The sequence below is a fragment of the Ambystoma mexicanum genome, chromosome 6q, assembly GCF_040938575.1.
Source record: "Ambystoma mexicanum isolate Mex_15411 chromosome 6q, UKY_AmexF1_1, whole genome shotgun sequence".
Taxonomy (NCBI): domain Eukaryota; kingdom Metazoa; phylum Chordata; class Amphibia; order Caudata; family Ambystomatidae; genus Ambystoma; species Ambystoma mexicanum.
Window position 1 is genome coordinate 1,629,643,697 of NC_090937.1, and position 16,652 is coordinate 1,629,660,348.

Consider the following 16,652-nt stretch of genomic DNA (forward strand, 5'->3'; position numbering starts at 1 on the left):
AGCCTATTAGAGTGAGGTTTCAGGATCTCTCTCATCCTGTAAACCAACATACTGAAGAAGGTGAAACGTGTGGCTGCGCTCCTCACATGCTGAAGCAGCAGCAGCCCTTTCCCTGAAGCAAAGTTCCTTCATTCCTCCCTCCCATAACCCTTAGCAGGGGATTTATGGTAATTGAGTTGAGTTTCCAAACTGGCCCTTCCTTCCTTCCTTCCCATATCTGCCAGCTCGAGAAGGCTTGTTTTGTTGCACCTGGGAAGTAAAGTATCTATTTGCGAGAGAGAGAGAATGAGAGAGAGAGACAGAGAGAGAGAGACAGAGAGAGAAGGGGAAGGGGTGTTGGCAGTTAGGGTGTGAGCTAGAGAAATGAGGCCTGTCTGCAAAAGGCCATGGGATGGGAGTGCGTGGTTGCAGGTTGTTTGGCTTTGTAAGGCCTACTGCCCGCTTCACTCGAAAATGGGTCTAGGGTTGTCGGTTTGTAGGCTGTAAAAGCCCAGAAAAGCTTTTGTTCTCCAACCAGCAGAGTGGCGCAGCGGAAGCGTGCTGGGCCCATAACCCAGAGGTCGATGGATAGAAACCATCCTCTGCTAAGTTTTTTCAAATTATGTTTTTGTGTCATGGCATTAGGGCACAAAGAGCTGTAAGTGCCTGGATGCAATGTCATTCCTTGAACTTGCTGCCTCGTTCCACTCTTGCGCTAAATAGGAGAGGGTCCCAGCCCAGCCAACAAAATGTACTGTTCAATCAAACCAAACTTAAAACCAAGCTCCTTTTTTAAGGGGTCCCGGGGAAATGTTGGGCTGACCGGCAAGACCTCATGATGCGAACTGCTTCTGCGTCAAACGCAAGCTTTTTTCATTCCCAGCCAATGACTTATTCTTATTTCTAAGGGCCGCTCCATCAGATAGCCCAGACAGGCAGGCGTTGGTGGTATAGTGGTGAGCATAGCTGCCTTCCAAGCAGTTGACCCGGGTTCGATTCCCGGCCAACGCAGATCAAATCTTTAAATTGTTCAAAATGCATTTTTTGGAAATCAGACTCATGCTGAAAGCAAAGCTGACACACTTTTCGTGAAAATCAAAACCCCATCCAGGAAAGGTTCTTGCATCCTAGTTTCTGCAACTGTCTATCGGTGAGGGGATTGAAGCGAGCAGGGCTCCTGGCCCCTCCCCGACAAAGGCCTGACAAAGGCCTATTCGCCTTGCCCTGACGGGCCAAGGTCCCAGCAGGCCACCGAGCACAGCACCTCAGCCTATTAGAGTGAGGTTTCAGGATCTCTCTCATCCTGTAAACCAACATACTGAAGAAGGTGAAACGTGTGGCTGCGCTCCTCACATGCTGAAGCAGCAGCAGCCCTTTCCCTGAAGCAAAGTTCCTTCATTCCTCCCTCCCATAACCCTTAGCAGGGGATTTATGGTAATTGAGTTGAGTTTCCAAACTGGCCCTTCCTTCCTTCCTTCCCATATCTGCCAGCTCGAGAAGGCTTGTTTTGTTGCACCTGGGAAGTAAAGTATCTATTTGCGAGAGAGAGAGAATGAGAGAGAGAGACAGAGAGAGAGAGACAGAGAGAGAAGGGGAAGGGGTGTTGGCAGTTAGGGTGTGAGCTAGAGAAATGAGGCCTGTCTGCAAAAGGCCATGGGATGGGAGTGCGTGGTTGCAGGTTGTTTGGCTTTGTAAGGCCTACTGCCCGCTTCACTCGAAACTGGGTCTAGGGTTGTCGGTTTGTAGGCTGTAAAAGCCCATAAAAGCGCTTGTTCTCCAACCAGCAGAGTGGCGCAGCGGAAGCGTGCTGGGCCCATAACCCAGAGGTCGATGGATCGAAACCATCCTCTGCTAACTTTTTTCAAATTATGTTTTTGTGTCATGGCATTAGGGCACAAAGAGCTGTAAGTGCCTGGATGCAATGTCATTCCTTGAACTTGCTGCCTCGTTCCACTCTTGCGCTAAATAGGAGAGGGTCCCAGCCCAGCCAACAAAATGTACTGTTCAATCAAACCAAACTTAAAACCAAGCTCCTTTTTTAAGGGGTCCCGGGGAAATGTTGGGCTGACCGGCAAGACCTCATGATGCGAACTGCTTCTGCGTCAAATGCAAGCTTTTTTCATTCCCAGCCAATGACTTATTCTTATTTCTAAGGGCCGCTCCATCAGATAGCCCAGACAGGCAGGCGTTGGTGGTATAGTGGTGAGCATAGCTGCCTTCCAAGCAGTTGACCCCGGTTCGATTCCCGGCCAACGCAGATCAAATCTTTAAATTGTTCAAAATGCATTTTTTGGAAATCAGACTCATGCTGAAAGCAAAGCTGACACACTTTTCGTGAAAATCAAAACCCCATCCAGGAAAGGTTCTTGCATCCTAGTTTCTGCAACTGTCTATCGGTGAGGGGATTGAAGCGAGCAGGGCTCCTGGCCCCTCCCCGACAAAGGCCTGACAAAGGCCTATTCGCCTTGCCCTGACGGGCCTTGGTCCCAGCAGGCCACCGAGCACAGCACCTCAGCCTATTAGAGTGAGGTTTCAGGATCTCTCTCATCCTGTAAACCAACATACTGAAGAAGGTGAAACGTGTGGCTGCGCTCCTCACATGCTGAAGCAGCAGCAGCCCTTTCCCTGAAGCAAAGTTCCTTCATTCCTCCCTCCCATAACCCTTAGCAGGGGATTTATGGTAATTGAGTTGAGTTTCCAAACTGGCCCTTCCTTCCTTCCTTCCCATATCTGCCAGCTCGAGAAGGCTTGTTTTGTTGCACCTGGGAAGTAAAGTATCTATTTGCGAGAGAGAGAGAATGAGAGAGAGAGACAGAGAGAGAGAGACAGAGAGAGAAGGGGAAGGGGTGTTGGCAGTTAGGGTGTGAGCTAGAGAAATGAGGCCTGTCTGCAAAAGGCCATGGGATGGGAGTGCGTGGTTGCAGGTTGTTTGGCTTTGTAAGGCCTACTGCCCGCTTCACTCGAAAATGGGTCTAGGGTTGTCGGTTTGTAGGCTGTAAAAGCCCAGAAAAGCTTTTGTTCTCCAACCAGCAGAGTGGCGCAGCGGAAGCGTGCTGGGCCCATAACCCAGAGGTCGATGGATCGAAACCATCCTCTGCTAACTTTTTTCAAATTATGTTTTTGTGTCATGGCATTAGGGCACAAAGAGCTGTAAGTGCCTGGATGCAATGTCATTCCTTGAACTTGCTGCCTCGTTCCACTCTTGCGCTAAATAGGAGAGGGTCCCAGCCCAGCCAACAAAATGTACTGTTCAATCAAACCAAACTTAAAACTAAGCTCCTTTTTTAAGGGGTCCCGGGGAAATGTTGGGCTGACCGGCAAGACCTCATGATGCGAACTGCTTCTGCGTCAAACGCAAGCTTTTTTCATTCCCAGCCAATGACTTATTCTTATTTCTAAGGGCCGCTCCATCAGATAGCCCAGACAGGCAGGCGTTGGTGGTATAGTGGTGAGCATAGCTGCCTTCCAAGCAGTTGACCCGGGTTCGATTCCTGGCCAACGCAGATCAAATCTTTAAATTGTTCAAAATGCATTTTTTGGAAATCAGACTCATGCTGAAAGCAAAGCTGACACACTTTTCGTGAAAATCAAAACCCCATCCAGGAAAGGTTCTTGCATCCTAGTTTCTGCAACTGTCTATCGGTGAGGGGATTGAAGCGAGCAGGGCTCCTGGCCCCTCCCCGACAAAGCCCTGACGAAGGCCTGACAAAGGCCTATTCGCCTTGCCCTGACGGGCCTTGGTCCCAGCAGGCCACCGAGCACAGCACCTCAGCCTATTAGAGTGAGGTTTCAGGATCTCTCTCATCCTGTAAACCAACATACTGAAGAAGGTGAAACGTGTGGCTGCGCTCCTCACATGCTGAAGCAGCAGCAGCCCTTTCCCTGAAGCAAAGTTCCTTCATTCCTCCCTCCCATAACCCTTAGCAGGGGATTTATGGTAATTGAGTTGAGTTTCCAAACTGGCCCTTCCTTCCTTCCTTCCCATATCTGCCAGCTCGAGAAGGCTTGTTTTGTTGCACCTGGGAAGTAAAGTATCTATTTGCGAGAGAGAGAGAATGAGAGAGAGAGACAGAGAGAGAGAGACAGAGAGAGAAGGGGAAGGGGTGTTGGCAGTTAGGGTGTGAGCTAGAGAAATGAGGCCTGTCTGCAAAAGGCCATGGGATGGGAGTGCGTGGTTGCAGGTTGTTTGGCTTTGTAAGGCCTACTGCCCGCTTCACTCGAAAATGGGTCTAGGGTTGTCGGTTTGTAGGCTGTAAAAGCCCAGAAAAGCTTTTGTTCTCCAACCAGCAGAGTGGCGCAGCGGAAGCGTGCTGGGCCCATAACCCAGAGGTCGATGGATCGAAACCATCCTCTGCTAACTTTTTTCAAATTATGTTTTTGTGTCATGGCATTAGGGCACAAAGAGCTGTAAGTGCCTGGATGCAATGTCATTCCTTGAACTTGCTGCCTCGTTCCACTCTTGCGCTAAATAGGAGAGGGTCCCAGCCCAGCCAACAAAATGTACTGTTCAATCAAACCAAACTTAAAACCAAGCTCCTTTTTTAAGGGGTCCCGGGGAAATGTTGGGCTGACCGGCAAGACCTCATGATGCGAACTGCTTCTGCGTCAAACGCAAGCTTTTTTCATTCCCAGCCAATGACTTATTCTTATTTCTAAGGGCCGCTCCATCAGATAGCCCAGACAGGCAGGCGTTGGTGGTATAGTGGTGAGCATAGCTGCCTTCCAAGCAGTTAGGCCAACGCAGATCAAATCTTTAAATTGTTCAAAATGCATTTTTTGGAAATCAGACTCATGCTGAAAGCAAAGCTGACACACTTTTCGTGAAAATCAAAACCCCATCCAGGAAAGGTTCTTGCATCCTAGTTTCTGCAACTGTCTATCGGTGAGGGGATTGAAGCGAGCAGGGCTCCTGGCCCCTCCCCGACAAAGCCCTGACGAAGGCCTGACAAAGGCCTATTCGCCTTGCCCTGACGGGCCTTGGTCCCAGCAGGCCACCGAGCACAGCACCTCAGCCTATTAGAGTGAGGTTTCAGGATCTCTCTCATCCTGTAAACCAACATACTGAAGAAGGTGAAACGTGTGGCTGCGCTCCTCACATGCTGAAGCAGCAGCAGCCCTTTCCCTGAAGCAAAGTTCCTTCATTCCTCCCTCCCATAACCCTTAGCAGGGGATTTATGGTAATTGAGTTGAGTTTCCAAACTGGCCCTTCCTTCCTTCCTTCCCATATCTGCCAGCTCGAGAAGGCTTGTTTTGTTGCACCTGGGAAGTAAAGTATCTATTTGCGAGAGAGAGAGAATGAGAGAGAGAGACAGAGAGAGAGAGACAGAGAGAGAAGGGGAAGGGGTGTTGGCAGTTAGGGTGTGAGCTAGAGAAATGAGGCCTGTCTGCAAAAGGCCATGGGATGGGAGTGCGTGGTTGCAGGTTGTTTGGCTTTGTAAGGCCTACTGCCCGCTTCACTCGAAAATGGGTCTAGGGTTGTCGGTTTGTAGGCTGTAAAAGCCCAGAAAAGCTTTTGTTCTCCAACCAGCAGAGTGGCGCAGCGGAAGCGTGCTGGGCCCATAACCCAGAGGTCGATGGATCGAAACCATCCTCTGCTAACTTTTTTCAAATTATGTTTTTGTGTCATGGCATTAGGGCACAAAGAGCTGTAAGTGCCTGGATGCAATGTCATTCCTTGAACTTGCTGCCTCGTTCCACTCTTGCGCTAAATAGGAGAGGGTCCCAGCCCAGCCAACAAAATGTACTGTTCAATCAAACCAAACTTAAAACCAAGCTCCTTTTTTAAGGGGTCCCGGGGAAATGTTGGGCTGACCGGCAAGACCTCATGATGCGAACTGCTTCTGCGTCAAACGCAAGCTTTTTTCATTCCCAGCCAATGACTTATTCTTATTTCTAAGGGCCGCTCCATCAGATAGCCCAGACAGGCAGGCGTTGGTGGTATAGTGGTGAGCATAGCTGCCTTCCAAGCAGTTGACCCGGGTTCGATTCCCGGCCAACGCAGATCAAATCTTTAAATTGTTCAAAATGCATTTTTTGGAAATCAGACTCATGCTGAAAGCAAAGCTGACACACTTTTCGTGAAAATCAAAACCCCATCCAGGAAAGGTTCTTGCATCCTAGTTTCTGCAACTGTCTATCGGTGAGGGGATTGAAGCGAGCAGGGCTCCTGGCCCCTCCCCGACAAAGCCCTGACGAAGGCCTGACAAAGGCCTATTCGCCTTGCCCTGACGGGCCTTGGTCCCAGCAGGCCACCGAGCACAGCACCTCAGCCTATTAGAGTGAGGTTTCAGGATCTCTCTCATCCTGTAAACCAACATACTGAAGAAGGTGAAACGTGTGGCTGCGCTCCTCACATGCTGAAGCAGCAGCAGCCCTTTCCCTGAAGCAAAGTTCCTTCATTCCTCCCTCCCATAACCCTTAGCAGGGGATTTATGGTAATTGAGTTGAGTTTCCAAACTGGCCCTTCCTTCCTTCCTTCCCATATCTGCCAGCTCGAGAAGGCTTGTTTTGTTGCACCTGGGAAGTAAAGTATCTATTTGCGAGAGAGAGAGAATGAGAGAGAGAGACAGAGAGAGAGAGACAGAGAGAGAAGGGGAAGGGGTGTTGGCAGTTAGGGTGTGAGCTAGAGAAATGAGGCCTGTCTGCAAAAGGCCATGGGATGGGAGTGCGTGGTTGCAGGTTGTTTGGCTTTGTAAGGCCTACTGCCCGCTTCACTCGAAAATGGGTCTAGGGTTGTCGGTTTGTAGGCTGTAAAAGCCCAGAAAAGCTTTTGTTCTCCAACCAGCAGAGTGGCGCAGCGGAAGCGTGCTGGGCCCATAACCCAGAGGTCGATGGATCGAAACCATCCTCTGCTAACTTTTTTCAAATTATGTTTTTGTGTCATGGCATTAGGGCACAAAGAGCTGTAAGTGCCTGGATGCAATGTCATTCCTTGAACTTGCTGCCTCGTTCCACTCTTGCGCTAAATAGGAGAGGGTCCCAGCCCAGCCAACAAAATGTACTGTTCAATCAAACCAAACTTAAAACCAAGCTCCTTTTTTAAGGGGTCCCGGGGAAATGTTGGGCTGACCGGCAAGACCTCATGATGCGAACTGCTTCTGCGTCAAACGCAAGCTTTTTTCATTCCCAGCCAATGACTTATTCTTATTTCTAAGGGCCGCTCCATCAGATAGCCCAGACAGGCAGGCGTTGGTGGTATAGTGGTGAGCATAGCTGCCTTCCAAGCAGTTGACCCGGGTTCGATTCCCGGCCAACGCAGATCAAATCTTTAAATTGTTCAAAATGCATTTTTTGGAAATCAGACTCATGCTGAAAGCAAAGCTGACACACTTTTCGTGAAAATCAAAACCCCATCCAGGAAAGGTTCTTGCATCCTAGTTTCTGCAACTGTCTATCGGTGAGGGGATTGAAGCGAGCAGGGCTCCTGGCCCCTCCCCGACAAAGCCCTGACGAAGGCCTGACAAAGGCCTATTCGCCTTGCCCTGACGGGCCTTGGTCCCAGCAGGCCACCGAGCACAGCACCTCAGCCTATTAGAGTGAGGTTTCAGGATCTCTCTCATCCTGTAAACCAACATACTGAAGAAGGTGAAACGTGTGGCTGCGCTCCTCACATGCTGAAGCAGCAGCAGCCCTTTCCCTGAAGCAAAGTTCCTTCATTCCTCCCTCCCATAACCCTTAGCAGGGGATTTATGGTAATTGAGTTGAGTTTCCAAACTCGAACTGCTTCTGCGTCAAACGCAAGCTTTTTTCATTCCCAGCCAATGACTTATTCTTATTTCTAAGGGCCGCTCCATCAGATAGCCCAGACAGGCAGGCGTTGGTGGTATAGTGGTGAGCATAGCTGCCTTCCAAGCAGTTGACCCGGGTTCGATTCCCGGCCAACGCAGATCAAATCTTTAAATTGTTCAAAATGCATTTTTTGGAAATCAGACTCATGCTGAAAGCAAAGCTGACACACTTTTCGTGAAAATCAAAACCCCATCCAGGAAAGGTTCTTGCATCCTAGTTTCTGCAACTGTCTATCGGTGAGGGGATTGAAGCGAGCAGGGCTCCTGGCCCCTCCCCGACAAAGCCCTGACGAAGGCCTGACAAAGGCCTATTCGCCTTGCCCTGACGGGCCTTGGTCCCAGCAGGCCACCAAGCACAGCACCTCAGCCTATTAGAGTGAGGTTTCAGGATCTCTCTCATCCTGTAAACCAACATACTGAAGAAGGTGAAACGTGTGGCTGCGCTCCTCACATGCTGAAGCAGCAGCAGCCCTTTCCCTGAAGCAAAGTTCCTTCATTCCTCCCTCCCATAACCCTTAGCAGGGGATTTATGGTAATTGAGTTGAGTTTCCAAACTGGCCCTTCCTTCCTTCCTTCCCATATCTGCCAGCTCGAGAAGGCTTGTTTTGTTGCACCTGGGAAGTAAAGTATCTATTTGCGAGAGAGAGAGAATGAGAGAGAGAGACAGAGAGAGAGAGACAGAGAGAGAAGGGGAAGGGGTGTTGGCAGTTAGGGTGTGAGCTAGAGAAATGAGGCCTGTCTGCAAAAGGCCATGGGATGGGAGTGCGTGGTTGCAGGTTGTTTGGCTTTGTAAGGCCTACTGCCCGCTTCACTCGAAAATGGGTCTAGGGTTGTCGGTTTGTAGGCTGTAAAAGCCCAGAAAAGCTTTTGTTCTCCAACCAGCAGAGTGGCGCAGCGGAAGCGTGCTGGGCCCATAACCCAGAGGTCGATGGATCGAAACCATCCTCTGCTAACTTTTTTCAAATTATGTTTTTGTGTCATGGCATTAGGGCACAAAGAGCTGTAAGTGCCTGGATGCAATGTCATTCCTTGAACTTGCTGCCTCGTTCCACTCTTGCGCTAAATAGGAGAGGGTCCCAGCCCAGCCAACAAAATGTACTGTTCAATCAAACCAAACTTAAAACCAAGCTCCTTTTTTAAGGGGTCCCGGGGAAATGTTGGGCTGACCGGCAAGACCTCATGATGCGAACTGCTTCTGCGTCAAACGCAAGCTTTTTTCATTCCCAGCCAATGACTTATTCTTATTTCTAAGGGCCGCTCCATCAGATAGCCCAGACAGGCAGGCGTTGGTGGTATAGTGGTGAGCATAGCTGCCTTCCAAGCAGTTGACCCGGGTTCGATTCCCGGCCAACGCAGATCAAATCTTTAAATTGTTCAAAATGCATTTTTTGGAAATCAGACTCATGCTGAAAGCAAAGCTGACACACTTTTCGTGAAAATCAAAACCCCATCCAGGAAAGGTTCTTGCATCCTAGTTTCTGCAACTGTCTATCGGTGAGGGGATTGAAGCGAGCAGGGCTCCTGGCCCCTCCCCGACAAAGCCCTGACGAAGGCCTGACAAAGGCCTATTCGCCTTGCCCTGACGGGCCTTGGTCCCAGCAGGCCACCGAGCACAGCACCTCAGCCTATTAGAGTGAGGTTTCAGGATCTCTCTCATCCTGTAAACCAACATACTGAAGAAGGTGAAACGTGTGGCTGCGCTCCTCACATGCTGAAGCAGCAGCAGCCCTTTCCCTGAAGCAAAGTTCCTTCATTCCTCCCTCCCATAACCCTTAGCAGGGGATTTATGGTAATTGAGTTGAGTTTCCAAACTGGCCCTTCCTTCCTTCCTTCCCATATCTGCCAGCTCGAGAAGGCTTGTTTTGTTGCACCTGGGAAGTAAAGTATCTATTTGCGAGAGAGAGAGAATGAGAGAGAGAGACAGAGAGAGAGAGACAGAGAGAGAAGGGGAAGGGGTGTTGGCAGTTAGGGTGTGAGCTAGAGAAATGAGGCCTGTCTGCAAAAGGCCATGGGATGGGAGTGCGTGGTTGCAGGTTGTTTGGCTTTGTAAGGCCTACTGCCCGCTTCACTCGAAAATGGGTCTAGGGTTGTCGGTTTGTAGGCTGTAAAAGCCCAGAAAAGCTTTTGTTCTCCAACCAGCAGAGTGGCGCAGCGGAAGCGTGCTGGGCCCATAACCCAGAGGTCGATGGATCGAAACCATCCTCTGCTAACTTTTTTCAAATTATGTTTTTGTGTCATGGCATTAGGGCACAAAGAGTTGTAAGTGCCTGGATGCAATGTCATTCCTTGAACTTGCTGCCTCGTTCCACTCTTGCGCTAAATAGGAGAGGGTCCCAGCCCAGCCAACAAAATGTACTGTTCAATCAAACCAAACTTAAAACCAAGCTCCTTTTTTAAGGGGTCCCGGGGAAATGTTGGGCTGACCGGCAAGACCTCATGATGCGAACTGCTTCTGCGTCAAACGCAAGCTTTTTTCATTCCCAGCCAATGACTTATTCTTATTTCTAAGGGCCGCTCCATCAGATAGCCCAGACAGGCAGGCGTTGGTGGTATAGTGGTGAGCATAGCTGCCTTCCAAGCAGTTGACCCCGGTTCGATTCCCGGCCAACGCAGATCAAATCTTTAAATGTTCAAAATGCATTTTTTGGAAATCAGACTCATGCTGAAAGCAAAGCTGACACACTTTTCGTGAAAATCAAAACCCCATCCAGGAAAGGTTCTTGCATCCTAGTTTCTGCAACTGTCTATCGGTGAGGGGATTGAAGCGAGCAGGGCTCCTGGCCCCTCCCCGACAAAGGCCTGACAAAGGCCTATTCGCCTTGCCCTGACGGGCCAAGGTCCCAGCAGGCCACCGAGCACAGCACCTCAGCCTATTAGAGTGAGGTTTCAGGATCTCTCTCATCCTGTAAACCAACATACTGAAGAAGGTGAAACGTGTGGCTGCGCTCCTCACATGCTGAAGCAGCAGCAGCCCTTTCCCTGAAGCAAAGTTCCTTCATTCCTCCCTCCCATAACCCTTAGCAGGGGATTTATGGTAATTGAGTTGAGTTTCCAAACTGGCCCTTCCTTCCTTCCTTCCCATATCTGCCAGCTCGAGAAGGCTTGTTTTGTTGCACCTGGGAAGTAAAGTATCTATTTGCGAGAGAGAGAGAATGAGAGAGAGAGACAGAGAGAGAGAGACAGAGAGAGAAGGGGAAGGGGTGTTGGCAGTTAGGGTGTGAGCTAGAGAAATGAGGCCTGTCTGCAAAAGGCCATGGGATGGGAGTGCGTGGTTGCAGGTTGTTTGGCTTTGTAAGGCCTACTGCCCGCTTCACTCGAAACTGGGTCTAGGGTTGTCGGTTTGTAGGCTGTAAAAGCCCATAAAAGCTCTTGTTCTCCAACCAGCAGAGTGGCGCAGCGGAAGCGTGCTGGGCCCATAACCCAGAGGTCGATGGATCGAAACCATCCTCTGCTAACTTTTTTCAAATTATGTTTTTGTGTCATGGCATTAGGGCACAAAGAGCTGTAAGTGCCTGGATGCAATGTCATTCCTTGAACTTGCTGCCTCGTTCCACTCTTGCGCTAAATAGGAGAGGGTCCCAGCCCAGCCAACAAAATGTACTGTTCAATCAAACCAAACTTAAAACCAAGCTCCTTTTTTAAGGGGTCCCGGGGAAATGTTGGGCTGACCGGCAAGACCTCATGATGCGAACTGCTTCTGCGTCAAACGCAAGCTTTTTTCATTCCCAGCCAATGACTTATTCTTATTTCTAAGGGCCGCTCCATCAGATAGCCCAGACAGGCAGGCGTTGGTGGTATAGTGGTGAGCATAGCTGCCTTCCAAGCAGTTGACCCGGGTTCGATTCCCGGCCAACGCAGATCAAATCTTTAAATTGTTCAAAATGCATTTTTTGGAAATCAGACTCATGCTGAAAGCAAAGCTGACACACTTTTCGTGAAAATCAAAACCCCATCCAGGAAAGGTTCTTGCATCCTAGTTTCTGCAACTGTCTATCGGTGAGGGGATTGAAGCGAGCAGGGCTCCTGGCCCCTCCCCGACAAAGCCCTGACGAAGGCCTGACAAAGGCCTATTCGCCTTGCCCTGACGGGCCTTGGTCCCAGCAGGCCACCGAGCACAGCACCTCAGCCTATTAGAGTGAGGTTTCAGGATCTCTCTCATCCTGTAAACCAACATACTGAAGAAGGTGAAACGTGTGGCTGCGCTCCTCACATGCTGAAGCAGCAGCAGCCCTTTCCCTGAAGCAAAGTTCCTTCATTCCTCCCTCCCATAACCCTTAGCAGGGGATTTATGGTAATTGAGTTGAGTTTCCAAACTGGCCCTTCCTTCCTTCCTTCCCATATCTGCCAGCTCGAGAAGGCTTGTTTTGTTGCACCTGGGAAGTAAAGTATCTATTTGCGAGAGAGAGAGAATGAGAGAGAGAGACAGAGAGAGAGAGACAGAGAGAGAAGGGGAAGGGGTGTTGGCAGTTAGGGTGTGAGCTAGAGAAATGAGGCCTGTCTGCAAAAGGCCATGGGATGGGAGTGCGTGGTTGCAGGTTGTTTGGCTTTGTAAGGCCTACTGCCCGCTTCACTCGAAAATGGGTCTAGGGTTGTCGGTTTGTAGGCTGTAAAAGCCCAGAAAAGCTTTTGTTCTCCAACCAGCAGAGTGGCGCAGCAGAAGCGTGCTGGGCCCATAACCCAGAGGTCGATGGATCGAAACCATCCTCTGCTAACTTTTTTCAAATTATGTTTTTGTGTCATGGCATTAGGGCACAAAGAGCTGTAAGTGCCTGGATGCAATGTCATTCCTTGAACTTGCTGCCTCGTTCCACTCTTGCGCTAAATAGGAGAGGGTCCCAGCCCAGCCAACAAAATGTACTGTTCAATCAAACCAAACTTAAAACCAAGCTCCTTTTTTAAGGGGTCCCGGGGAAATGTTGGGCTGACCGGCAAGACCTCATGATGCGAACTGCTTCTGCGTCAAACGCAAGCTTTTTTCATTCCCAGCCAATGACTTATTCTTATTTCTAAGGGCCGCTCCATCAGATAGCCCAGACAGGCAGGCGTTGGTGGTATAGTGGTGAGCATAGCTGCCTTCCAAGCAGTTGACCCGGGTTCGATTCCCGGCCAACGCAGATCAAATCTTTAAATTGTTCAAAATGCATTTTTTGGAAATCAGACTCATGCTGAAAGCAAAGCTGACACACTTTTCGTGAAAATCAAAACCCCATCCAGGAAAGGTTCTTGCATCCTAGTTTCTGCAACTGTCTATCGGTGAGGGGATTGAAGCGAGCAGGGCTCCTGGCCCCTCCCCGACAAAGCCCTGACGAAGGCCTGACAAAGGCCTATTCGCCTTGCCCTGACGGGCCTTGGTCCCAGCAGGCCACCGAGCACAGCACCTCAGCCTATTAGAGTGAGGTTTCAGGATCTCTCTCATCCTGTAAACCAACATACTGAAGAAGGTGAAACGTGTGGCTGCGCTCCTCACATGCTGAAGCAGCAGCAGCCCTTTCCCTGAAGCAAAGTTCCTTCATTCCTCCCTCCCATAACCCTTAGCAGGGGATTTATGGTAATTGAGTTGAGTTTCCAAACTGGCCCTTCCTTCCTTCCTTCCCATATCTGCCAGCTCGAGAAGGCTTGTTTTGTTGCACCTGGGAAGTAAAGTATCTATTTGCGAGAGAGAGAGAATGAGAGAGAGAGACAGAGAGAGAGAGACAGAGAGAGAAGGGGAAGGGGTGTTGGCAGTTAGGGTGTGAGCTAGAGAAATGAGGCCTGTCTGCAAAAGGCCATGGGATGGGAGTGCGTGGTTGCAGGTTGTTTGGCTTTGTAAGGCCTACTGCCCGCTTCACTCGAAAATGGGTCTAGGGTTGTCGGTTTGTAGGCTGTAAAAGCCCAGAAAAGCTTTTGTTCTCCAACCAGCAGAGTGGCGCAGCGGAAGCGTGCTGGGCCCATAACCCAGAGGTCGATGGATCGAAACCATCCTCTGCTAACTTTTTTCAAATTATGTTTTTGTGTCATGGCATTAGGGCACAAAGAGCTGTAAGTGCCTGGATGCAATGTCATTCCTTGAACTTGCTGCCTCGTTCCACTCTTGCGCTAAATAGGAGAGGGTCCCAGCCCAGCCAACAAAATGTACTGTTCAATCAAACCAAACTTAAAACCAAGCTCCTTTTTTAAGGGGTCCCGGGGAAATGTTGGGCTGACCGGCAAGACCTCATGATGCGAACTGCTTCTGCGTCAAACGCAAGCTTTTTTCATTCCCAGCCAATGACTTATTCTTATTTCTAAGGGCCGCTCCATCAGATAGCCCAGACAGGCAGGCGTTGGTGGTATAGTGGTGAGCATAGCTGCCTTCCAAGCAGTTGACCCCGGTTCGATTCCCGGCCAACGCAGATCAAATCTTTAAATGTTCAAAATGCATTTTTTGGAAATCAGACTCATGCTGAAAGCAAAGCTGACACACTTTTCGTGAAAATCAAAACCCCATCCAGGAAAGGTTCTTGCATCCTAGTTTCTGCAACTGTCTATCGGTGAGGGGATTGAAGCGAGCAGGGCTCCTGGCCCCTCCCCGACAAAGGCCTGACAAAGGCCTATTCGCCTTGCCCTGACGGGCCTTGGTCCCAGCAGGCCACCGAGCACAGCACCTCAGCCTATTAGAGTGAGGTTTCAGGATCTCTCTCATCCTGTAAACCAACATACTGAAGAAGGTGAAACGTGTGGCTGCGCTCCTCACATGCTGAAGCAGCAGCAGCCCTTTCCCTGAAGCAAAGTTCCTTCATTCCTCCCTCCCATAACCCTTAGCAGGGGATTTATGGTAATTGAGTTGAGTTTCCAAACTGGCCCTTCCTTCCTTCCTTCCCATATCTGCCAGCTCGAGAAGGCTTGTTTTGTTGCACCTGGGAAGTAAAGTATCTATTTGCGAGAGAGAGAGAATGAGAGAGAGAGACAGAGAGAGAGAGACAGAGAGAGAAGGGGAAGGGGTGTTGGCAGTTAGGGTGTGAGCTAGAGAAATGAGGCCTGTCTGCAAAAGGCCATGGGATGGGAGTGCGTGGTTGCAGGTTGTTTGGCTTTGTAAGGCCTACTGCCCGCTTCACTCGAAAATGGGTCTAGGGTTGTCGGTTTGTAGGCTGTAAAAGCCCAGAAAAGCTTTTGTTCTCCAACCAGCAGAGTGGCGCAGCGGAAGCGTGCTGGGCCCATAACCCAGAGGTCGATGGATCGAAACCATTCTCTGCTAACTTTTTTCAAATTATGTTTTTGTGTCATGGCATTAGGGCACAAAGAGCTGTAAGTGCCTGGATGCAATGTCATTCCTTGAACTTGCTGCCTCGTTCCACTCTTGCGCTAAATAGGAGAGGGTCCCAGCCCAGCCAACAAAATGTACTGTTCAATCAAACCAAACTTAAAACTAAGCTCCTTTTTTAAGGGGTCCCGGGGAAATGTTGGGCTGACCGGCAAGACCTCATGATGCGAACTGCTTCTGCGTCAAACGCAAGCTTTTTTCATTCCCAGCCAATGACTTATTCTTATTTCTAAGGGCCGCTCCATCAGATAGCCCAGACAGGCAGGCGTTGGTGGTATAGTGGTGAGCATAGCTGCCTTCCAAGCAGTTGACCCGGGTTCGATTCCCGGCCAAAGCAGATCAAATCTTTAAATTGTTCAAAATGCATTTTTTGGAAATCAGACTCATGCTGAAAGCAAAGCTGACACACTTTTCGTGAAAATCAAAACCCCATCCAGGAAAGGTTCTTGCATCCTAGTTTCTGCAACTGTCTATCGGTGAGGGGATTGAAGCGAGCAGGGCTCCTGGCCCCTCCCCGACAAAGCCCTGACGAAGGCCTGACAAAGGCCTATTCGCCTTGCCCTGACGGGCCTTGGTCCCAGCAGGCCACCGAGCACAGCACCTCAGCCTATTAGAGTGAGGTTTCAGGATCTCTCTCATCCTGTAAACCAACATACTGAAGAAGGTGAAACGTGTGGCTGCGCTCCTCACATGCTGAAGCAGCAGCAGCCCTTTCCCTGAAGCAAAGTTCCTTCATTCCTCCCTCCCATAACCCTTAGCAGGGGATTTATGGTAATTGAGTTGAGTTTCCAAACTCGAACTGCTTCTGCGTCAAACGCAAGCTTTTTTCATTCCCAGCCAATGACTTATTCTTATTTCTAAGGGCCGCTCCATCAGATAGCCCAGACAGGCAGGCGTTGGTGGTATAGTGGTGAGCATAGCTGCCTTCCAAGCAGTTGACCCGGGTTCGATTCCCGGCCAACGCAGATCAAATCTTTAAATTGTTCAAAATGCATTTTTTGGAAATCAGACTCATGCTGAAAGCAAAGCTGACACACTTTTCGTGAAAATCAAAACCCCATCCAGGAAAGGTTCTTGCATCCTAGTTTCTGCAACTGTCTATCGGTGAGGGGATTGAAGCGAGCAGGGCTCCTGGCCCCTCCCCGACAAAGCCCTGACGAAGGCCTGACAAAGGCCTATTCGCCTTGCCCTGACGGGCCTTGGTCCCAGCAGGCCACCGAGCACAGCACCTCAGCCTATTAGAGTGAGGTTTCAGGATCTCTCTCATCCTGTAAACCAACATACTGAAGAAGGTGAAACGTGTGGCTGCGCTCCTCACATGCTGAAGCAGCAGCAGCCCTTTCCCTGAAGCAAAGTTCCTTCATTCCTCCCTCCCATAACCCTTAGCAGGGGATTTATGGTAATTGAGTTGAGTTTCCAAACTGGCCCTTCCTTCCTTCCTTCCCATATCTGCCAGCTCGAGAAGGCTTGTTTTGTTGCACCTGGGAAGTAAAGTATCTATTTGCGAGAGAGAGAGAATGAGAGAGAGAGACAGAGAGAGAGAGACAGAGAGAGAAGGGGAAGGGGTGTTGGCAGTTAGGGTGTGAGCTAGAGAAATGAGGCCTGTC

At 49.9% G+C, this 16,652-nt stretch overlaps 8 non-coding genes across 8 annotated transcripts; all 8 read left to right on the forward strand.

Moving 5' to 3' along the window:
* The first annotated feature begins 918 nt into the window (after positions 1 to 918).
* On the forward strand, positions 919 to 990 carry TRNAG-UCC (transfer RNA glycine (anticodon UCC)). Its single transcript has one exon. It is a non-coding gene; the product is annotated as a tRNA-Gly (tRNA).
* Positions 991 to 5,907: 4,917 nt separating this feature from the next.
* On the forward strand, positions 5,908 to 5,979 carry TRNAG-UCC (transfer RNA glycine (anticodon UCC)). The gene has a single exon. It is a non-coding gene; the product is annotated as a tRNA-Gly (tRNA).
* Positions 5,980 to 7,164: 1,185 nt separating this feature from the next.
* On the forward strand, positions 7,165 to 7,236 carry TRNAG-UCC (transfer RNA glycine (anticodon UCC)). The gene has a single exon. It is a non-coding gene; the product is annotated as a tRNA-Gly (tRNA).
* Positions 7,237 to 7,792: 556 nt separating this feature from the next.
* TRNAG-UCC (transfer RNA glycine (anticodon UCC)) lies at positions 7,793 to 7,864 on the forward strand. Its single transcript has one exon. It is a non-coding gene; the product is annotated as a tRNA-Gly (tRNA).
* Positions 7,865 to 9,049: 1,185 nt separating this feature from the next.
* Positions 9,050 to 9,121, forward strand: TRNAG-UCC (transfer RNA glycine (anticodon UCC)). The gene has a single exon. It is a non-coding gene; the product is annotated as a tRNA-Gly (tRNA).
* Positions 9,122 to 11,551: 2,430 nt separating this feature from the next.
* TRNAG-UCC (transfer RNA glycine (anticodon UCC)) lies at positions 11,552 to 11,623 on the forward strand. The gene has a single exon. It is a non-coding gene; the product is annotated as a tRNA-Gly (tRNA).
* Positions 11,624 to 12,808: 1,185 nt separating this feature from the next.
* TRNAG-UCC (transfer RNA glycine (anticodon UCC)) lies at positions 12,809 to 12,880 on the forward strand. Its single transcript has one exon. It is a non-coding gene; the product is annotated as a tRNA-Gly (tRNA).
* Positions 12,881 to 15,938: 3,058 nt separating this feature from the next.
* On the forward strand, positions 15,939 to 16,010 carry TRNAG-UCC (transfer RNA glycine (anticodon UCC)). The gene has a single exon. It is a non-coding gene; the product is annotated as a tRNA-Gly (tRNA).
* Positions 16,011 to 16,652: the final 642 nt, after the last annotated feature.